We start from the raw sequence: 8,899 nt of genomic DNA, 5'->3' as shown, positions 1-8,899 counted from the left end.
GTCACTGCAACAGGTCCACGGCACACACCACCACCATTCAGTGCTGGACCTTCTGGACAACAAGGACACCTGTCAGATTACAGTTCATTGACAATAGCTTCACTTTAAACACACTAAGGCCAAATAAATTCATCCCCTTTGCAATTGGATCTATGACTTAATGTCCTGCAGTTGACAAACTCTTGAGGATTGGTGATGACACAATCATCCTCCACCACGGACCCATACACCTATGTACTCAGTCCCCTCATCCCTGAACACCATATCCACCTGGTCAACACCACTCCAACTCTATTGGCGATTGACATGACCAATTTAGGCAGGATCACAAATAAGGGCAAGGTGGAAAGTAGAAGAGAGATCAGGGTACTAATTGCTTGGTGCCAGATCAGCGTCAGCAAGACGAAGGAGCTGGTTATGGACTTCAAGAAGAGAGGATGGTGCTTACTTTGCCTGTCTGCATCAAAGGTGCTGAAGTGGAGGTGGATGACATCTTTAAGTTTCTGTGGGTAGATATCTCCAGAGACTTCCAGTGCTGCATTCACCATGTCAGCAGAGCAGCCAAGGAACTGCAGCAGTGCCTCCTACTACTTCAGAAGCCTGAGGAAATTTGGCATGTCACCTGTGTCCCTCAACAACTACAGATTTACTGTTGAAAATATCCTGTTAGATGCATCCCTATGTGGAAAGGGAACTGCTCCACCCAAGACTGCGGGGGGGAAAAAAAACTACAGAGAATTGTGAATGCAGCTCAGACAAATACTTTTCCCCTCAATTGACTCCATTTATACTTCCTGCTGTTCTGGAAAAGCAGCCAACAAAGGGGAGAAAATGACACTATATATTCAAGATAAAAATGTCTGTATGTATTTTGGTCAGTGTGGTTTATAGTGTGAAAAATAAAAAATTTTTTTTAAAAAGCAGCCAATGTATCAAAAGATGTATCCCTCCCCAACCTCATTCTCTTTAACCTCATTCTCTTTGTCCTCCTGCCATTGCAAAGAAGATTCATGGGTGTGAGTGCATTACTAGATTAAAGGATAGTTTCTTCCAGTTATTAGTCTCCTGAATAAACCCCACTATAGTAAAATTATGTTGTGCTTGCTGTGTGCTAACTAATCTCTCTGTAACTTGCTGTTACACGTATGGGATATCCAGCTGGATTGTTTGCAGAAGAAACTTTCTTGCTGCACCATGGAACATGTGATAATAATATTAAATGAAATCAGGCTGTTGGATTATTAGTTTTATTTTACCTGTCTCCTTCACCCCCAAAGGCTGTATATTCTAGGTTCAAAAAGTTCCTCAAATTTCTCTAAATCTTCTACCTCATAGCCTAAGGCCATGCCCTCAGGTCATCTGCCTTTCAGCTTTAAGAAGGCTACCTCCTTCCTGTCTTTCCTCACTCAATGTTGCACTTGTATACCCAGCAATGTCACAGAGGAGACTGCAGATGCTGGAGACCATTGTTACAGGAACTCAACTGGTCAAGCAGCATCAGTGGGATTAAAAAGTCCAGATGAAGGGTTCTGGTTTGCAGATTGACCAATTTTTTTCTCCCACTGATGCTGCTTGACCTTCTGAGTTCCTCCAGCTAATTGTGTTCAGCTCCAGCTATGCCTGTGAAGCAGGTCTATCCCTTCCTAACATTTCTCTGCTATATTGATGACTGGATTATTGTTGATTGTTAAACTTCTGCAATACTTTGCCAATTTTCAACCTGCCCTCAAGTTCTCTGATCTTTCTCTAACACTTATCTTGGTCTGCATCTCAGGATACAGACTTGCCACTGACATCTTCTCTAAATCCACTGACTCCCACAGTTCTCAAATTGAGGTCTTCTTTCTGACATCTAAAATATCCACCTCACAAAACCATGGCTTCCTTTTTTTATACAGGTGTCTAATCTTTTATCCCGGATTGTCAAGACAGGACACCTGCCATTGTTCGGAATCTTCTGGATTTTGAATCATTTTGATTTCTGTCCCTTTAAACATGCCCGTTGTGCTGCCGTCTTCACCCCCAACTCCCCTCCCAAGTCGCACTGCAGTCTCTTTCTACCCTCTCACCAGCCGAGTCACGCTGCCATCTCTCTTCCCTGCCTCGCCTGACCGAGTCACGCTGCCATCTCTCCCCTGCCTCGCCTGACCGAGTCACGCTGCCATCTCTCTCCCCCACCTCGCCTGACCGAGTCACGCTGCCGTCTCTCTCCCCGCCTCGCCTGACCGAGTCACGCTGCCGTCTCTCTCCCCGCCTCGCCTGACTGAGTCACGCTGCCGTCTCTCTCCCCGCCTCGCCTGACCAAGTCACGCTCCCATCTCTTTACCCCGCCTCGCCTGACCGAGTCACGCTGCCATCTCTCTCCCCACCTTGCCCGACCGAGTCACGCTGCCATCTCTCTCCCCACCTTGCCCGACCGAGTCACGCTGCCATCTCTCTCGCCTGACCAAGTCACGCTGGCATCTCTCTCCCCTGCCTTGCCTGACTGAGTGATGCTGCCGTCTCCCTCTCTCTTTTCCTTCCCCCCCTTCCCCCTGGTATACCAGCACCAGAAGAATGGACCCCTTCTCCGTTCCCCTGCGCTGGTATAGTGGTTTCAGTTGTGTGGTGAGCAATGACAGCCATTGAGCTATCTACCTCTGGGCCAACTTAAGGTGCCACAATGCTGGACTGGCATCAGTATAGGCGATTTGGAGGCGCTTATAAAATAGCGGACTGCGACGGGATACACAGGATTTGAGCTAGGATTGCATCGGGTCATGTTTGGTGCCAAACTCCATCTTTGATGAGCAGATGTCATCAGCTGAAAAGAGTCGGTTTTTGGAGTTTGCTGGTTTTCAGAATTCCGGATAAAAGATTATGCACCTGTAATTGCAATTACAAAGAAGGCTCATCAGTGACTATAGTTTGTGTGGTGTCTGAGGCGGTTCAGTACATCACCGAAGATTCTTGTAAAATTCTACAAGTGTACCGTGGTGGTTGCATCACAGCCTGGTATGGAGGCGTCAACTCTCAGGACAAGAATAAACTCCAAAGGGTTGTTAACTCGGCCTGCAACATTGCAGGCACCAGACTTCATTTAGGACATGTTCATGAGGTGGTCTTTAAAAAAAAAAAAAGTCTCTATCATCAAAGACCCCACCAACCAGGCCATGCCCTCTTCACTCTGCTACCATTGGAGAAAATGTACAGGAACCTAAAGATGAGCACTTAGTGGCACAGGACAGCTTCTTCCCTGCTGCTATCAGATTCCTGAACAATCAATGAACCAAAGACACTGCCTTACTTTTCATGATTAACTATTGTATATTATTTTATTTTTTTATAGAAATGTCATAAAATGGTTATGTATGTTTGCATTCTCCATTAACAATGGCGTGAAGCAAGGCTGTGTTCTCGCACCAACCCTCTTTTCAATCTTCTTCAGCATGATGCTGAACCAAGCCATGAAAGACCCCAACAATGAAGACGCTGTTTACATCCGGTACCGCACGGATGGCAGTCTCTTCAATCTGAGGCGCCTGCAAGCTCACACCAAGACACAAGAGAAACTTGTCCGTGAACTACTCTTTGCAGATGATGCCGCTTTAGTTGCCCATTCAGAGCCAGCTCTTCAGCGCTTGACGTCCTGCTTTGCGGAAACTGCCAAAATGTTTGGCCTGGAAGTCAGCCTGAAGAAAACTGAGGTCCTCCATCAGCCAGCTCCCCACCATGACTACCAGCCCCCCCACATCTCCATCGGGCACACAAAACTCAAAACGGTCAACCAGTTTACCTATCTCGGCTGCACCATTTCATCAGATGCAAGGATCGACAATGAGATAGACAACAGACTCGCCAAGGCAAATAGCGCCTTTGGAAGACTACACAAAAGAGTCTGGAAAAACAACCAACTGAAAAACCTCACAAAGATAAGCGTATACAGAGCCGTTGTCATACCCACACTCCTGTTCGGCTCCGAATCATGGGTCCTCTACCGGCACCACCTACGGCTCCTAGAACGCTTCCACCAGCGTTGTCTCCGCTCCATCCTCAACATCCATTGGAGCGCTCACACCCCTAACGTCGAGGTACTCGAGATGGCAGAGGTCGACAGCATCGAGTCCACGCTGCTGAAGATCCAGCTGCGCTGGATGGGTCACGTCTCCAGAATGGAGGACCATCGCCTTCCCAAGATCGTATTATATGGCGAGCTCTCCACTGGCCACCGTGACAGAGGTGCACCAAAGAAAAGGTACAAGGACTGCCTAAAGAAATCTCTTGGTGCCTGCCACATTGACCACCGCCAGTGGGCTGATAACGCCTCAAACCGTGCATCGTGGCGCCTCACAGTTTGGCGGGCAGCAGCCTCCTTTGAAGAAGACCGCAGAGCCCACCTCACTGACAAAAGGCAAAGGAGGAAAAACCCAACACCCAACCCCAACCAACCAATTTTCCCTTGCAACCGCTGCAATCGTGTCTGCCTGTCCCGCATCGGACTGGTCAGCCACAAACGAGCCTGCAGCTGACGTGGACTTTTTATCCCCTCCATAAATCTTCGTCCGCGAAGCCAAGCCAAAGAAAAGAAATGTTTGCATTATGACGCTGCCACAAAACACCAAATTTCATGACTTGTTTGTGACAATAACTCCTGTTTCTGATTCTGATAATTCATGGAACCCTGACACCCATTACTTTCATTTTCTGCACACCAGCTTTTCCCACCCCTATCCCCTCCAAGCAACCAGACAGAATGGCAATAGAATTACCTTGGTTATTGCCTTTCTCTCCATTAGCCTCCACATCTAACACATCATCCTCTGCCATTTGCACCAGATCCAATGTGATTACACCACCAATCATTTTTTCCACCTCATTTTCCCCCCCCCCCACCTTTCTTGCCTTCACAGAGACCATTCTGTTTGTGATTCTCTGGTTCAGTCAGCTCTTCCTGTTCCTGACACTCCTGCAACAATAGGAGCAACAGCTCCTGTCCTTTTATCACCTTCCTCACCACCATTCAAGTACAGTACAACTCCATTTATCCAAAATCTGATTCTTCGAAATCCTCATTTATCTGAAATTATTTTCAGCTTCGAACTGATCTGACAGGATGAAAAAAATATTAATTGAACATGAAATTAGAACGACAATTGTCCTCATCTCAGGTAACTAACTCTCTCTTTCCATTTCTTCTTTACTTTCCCCTATCGACTTCTCTCTTCAACTCTCCTCAAATTGTGTGCCACTGTCTCCCAGCCTCAAGCGGTCAGAAGAATCCCTGGTCTTCACAGCGTCAAGGAGAGTGGCCTCCTGGGCAGGAGCAGAACCTCTGGCTCAGTAGTGTTCCCTTCCCTCCCTCCTTACTTTCCCCTTCCTTACATCTTCCCTCCCTCCTTTCCCCTTCCTTACCTCTTCTTTCCCTACTTCTCCCTTTTCTTCCTTCCCTTTCTCCTCAGCACACCAGTGCTCCCAATGCTGACTCTGAACCCTCCCTTGACCTACTACCCCACACACACACACACACACACACACACACACACACACACACACACACACACACACACACACACACACACACACACACACACACACACACCCCCCTCCCTCCCTGGTGTGGGGGTGTGGTAGGCCTAGGGAAGGATTTGGAGTCGGGACTCTGGCATCAGGACCTCCGGTGATCAGGGAGATAGGATCCCATCAACTTGCCAGTGAGTGTTCCACTGGCCTGGGAAGCCTCCCCGGGGATTAGTGGCAGTGGTGGGGATGTGTCGGAGATCGGTGGAAGAGTCACACCCAGCATTTCTTGGGTGAGAACGAAACATTTTAATGCTTAAAAAGCCTTCCCTTGTTGTTTGCTGTTGTCTAAATATTGATGCAAGTGATTTGCTGTTGCCACTAGCCTACTTTTTTAAAAAAAGACCAGTTATTCAGGAAAAAAAAAGTTTATCAGACATAGGCCTGGACCCAACCATTTTGGATAATCGGAGTTGTTCTGTACTTGAACAGCTCTTCCTACCGGGGCTATTGCATTTGATCATCACAATGGCATTTGGAGAAATCAAATACAAGTTAGGTGATTGTTTGATGAAGTCTCTGCACTCTGTCCACAACAACATATAATTTTTAATACTCTTTCCCACTCCTATATTAACTTGACTGTCTTTGGCTTTCTCCATTGTAACAAAGGCCAAATGCAGCATTGTGGTGGGTGCTTGGATAGTTTAATTTTTCTGATTTTAGGTAACCACATCCCTGGTCACCTTGTCACATTGAATAGTCTGCTTGGTTTTCTACCTTTGTTCCCCTCTCCCTGACTAGGCTCATCCATCACCCCATCAGCCTCCATCTCATCTCATACTGCTACATACTGGCAATCTTTCCTCCTCTCCTTGTCCTAATACCAGATCTTGGCGAAACATGGACCTAAACCTTTTCCTTCCACTGATGCTGAGTTCTATGAATATTCTGCCTTTTTGGTTGCAGTTTTGACATTGCTATCTCCAGTTCACTTATCTACATGTTTTTTGAGATAATGGAAGAAAACCAGAGAATCCAGAGGAAGACCATGTAGTCACAGGGAAAACTCTGCATTGACTGCAGTGGTCACAGGGGCTATGTGGTACCTTCTCAGTTTGCTATACTGCTGTTAAATTGTCTAAGTTGGAAATGGTGCAAAGGAGATTCCCAAGAATATCGTAGGGACTGAAGGACTTGAGTTATAGGGAGAGATTAGATAGGCTTGGTCTTTATTCCATAGAGTGGAGGAGGTTGAGGGTAACCTAAAATTATGGGGGACCTGGATAAAGTTCATTTTCCAGGATAGACAATTCTGGAACTAGAGGTTGTGGATTTAAGGTGAGAAGGAAAAGATTTAAGAAGGCCTGAGAGGCACATTTTTCTCTCAGTTTAACTTGTGTCCGGAAAAAGATGGCAGAGGAAGCTAGAGAAATGAATACAAGTCAAAAAGGCATTTGGACAGATGTATGACTAGGCAAATGGGACTGCCACAGAATGTGAACATGATTGGTATGGATAAGTTAATCCAAAGAGCCTATTCTGTGCTGTATGACTCATTTAAATATACTTAATGGGGTAGGAGATCAATATCAATGGTAGAATACTCGGGCATGTCGAGAACAGAGCAACTTTGGGATGCAAATCCCTAAATATTGCAGTGTAGGTTGATAAGGTGATGAAGAAATCATGTGGGAAGCTGGCCTTCATCAGGGAAAAGAATGTAAGAGCATTGGAAACAACATCTTCTCCTCACTGATTATCAACGCAGGTGCACCCCAAGGATGCGTCCTTAGCCCACTGCTCTGCTCTTTATGCACCCACGACTGTGTGGCCAAGCACAATTCCAATGTCATCTACAAGTTTGCCAATGACACCGCAGTTGTCGGCAGAATCACAAACAGCAATAAGAAAGCAACAGGAGGGAGATAGATCAGCTTGTTGAATGGTGTAATGACAACAACCTTGCACTCAACATCAGCAAAACCAAGTGAATTATTATGGACTTCAGGAGGAAATCAGGGGAACAAAACCAAGTCCTCATTGAGGGATCAGTAGTGGAGAGGGTCAAGAACTTCACACTTCTGGGTGTCAGCATCTCCAAGGATCTGTCCTGGAGTTTCCATGTTGATGCAATCACAAAGAAGGCTCACCAGAGGCTATACTTGGTGAGGTGTCTGAGGACATTCGGTATGTCACTGAAGACTCGAGTAAACTTCTGGTGTACCGTGGAGAGCTTTCTGGCTGGTTGCATCGCTGCCTGGTATAGAGGCACCAACACTCAGGACAGGAATAAACTCAGCTTGCGACATCATAGGCACCAGACTTCACTTCATCAAGGACATCTACATGACACGGTGTCTTAAAAAATAGCTCTATCCTCGAAGACCACTCAGGCCATGCCCTCTTCACTGTGCTACCATCAAGAAAAAGGTACAGGAGCCTAAAGATGAGCACCGAACAGCACAAGGACAACTTCTTCCCCGCTGCCATCAGATTCCTGAATAATCAATGAACCAAAGACACTGCTTTACTTTTCATGTACTATTATTTTTTTTATATAGTAATTCCGTAAGATGGTTTTTATATAAATATTTGCACTACGAAGCTCCCACAAAACTTGTTCATGACAATAAATTCTGATTCTGAGCATAATTTGGCTGGACCAAAGCTAAAGTGCTATTGTGCAGTTCTGATTGTTGCACTTTAGGATGGAATTCATTGCACTGAAGATGCTGAGGTGCAGATTTGCAAAAATTTTGCCTGGGAAGCAATGTTTCAGTTGCAAAAAGTGTACAAAAGTCGATGGGCATTTATGATGTGGTTATTGGGAAACTTGGAGACCTCTAAAACCAGAAGGCACAAATTTAAAGTGAAAGAAAAAGTAAAAAGAGATTAGATGGGAATGAAAGAAAAAAAAACTTTCAACAAGAGCAAGGTCCACAATCTGATAGGCACTTTCTGAAAAGGTGATGGAGGCAAGTATTTTCATGGATTCTAAAAAGAACTTTTGACAAGGATTTCAATTGCGAAGGGAGAGGAGGCTGGTTCATGGGATTAGTATACGTTTGGTCAGCCTGACTATAAAATATTAGTGCATATTCTTTAATTGTTAAACTACTTTAAATCCACATAGTGCAGGAACTTTATGCTTTGTGGATGTTGCGGTATCAGTAACGAAGCTACTTGAATTTATTTAATCAAAATTAGATAAAACAAACTGTTCAAGATTATTCAGATTAGTTGTAAAATGTAGATCAACATGTGGATGGTGAATTCTATATTTAACTTGAATATTCTGCCTGGAGGTAATTGGTTGTTTGAAAATCTGTCCTAAAGAATATTTTCATATAAGTGAGTTTATTATTTCTTCTGCTGCTAATAAAATAATCAATAGTTATGT

The sequence above is a fragment of the Narcine bancroftii genome, chromosome 6 (genome assembly GCF_036971445.1).
Source record: "Narcine bancroftii isolate sNarBan1 chromosome 6, sNarBan1.hap1, whole genome shotgun sequence".
Taxonomy (NCBI): Eukaryota; Metazoa; Chordata; class Chondrichthyes; order Torpediniformes; family Narcinidae; genus Narcine; species Narcine bancroftii.
The sequence above is the reverse complement of the archived record's forward strand: the minus strand, read 5'-3'. Positions refer to the sequence as shown.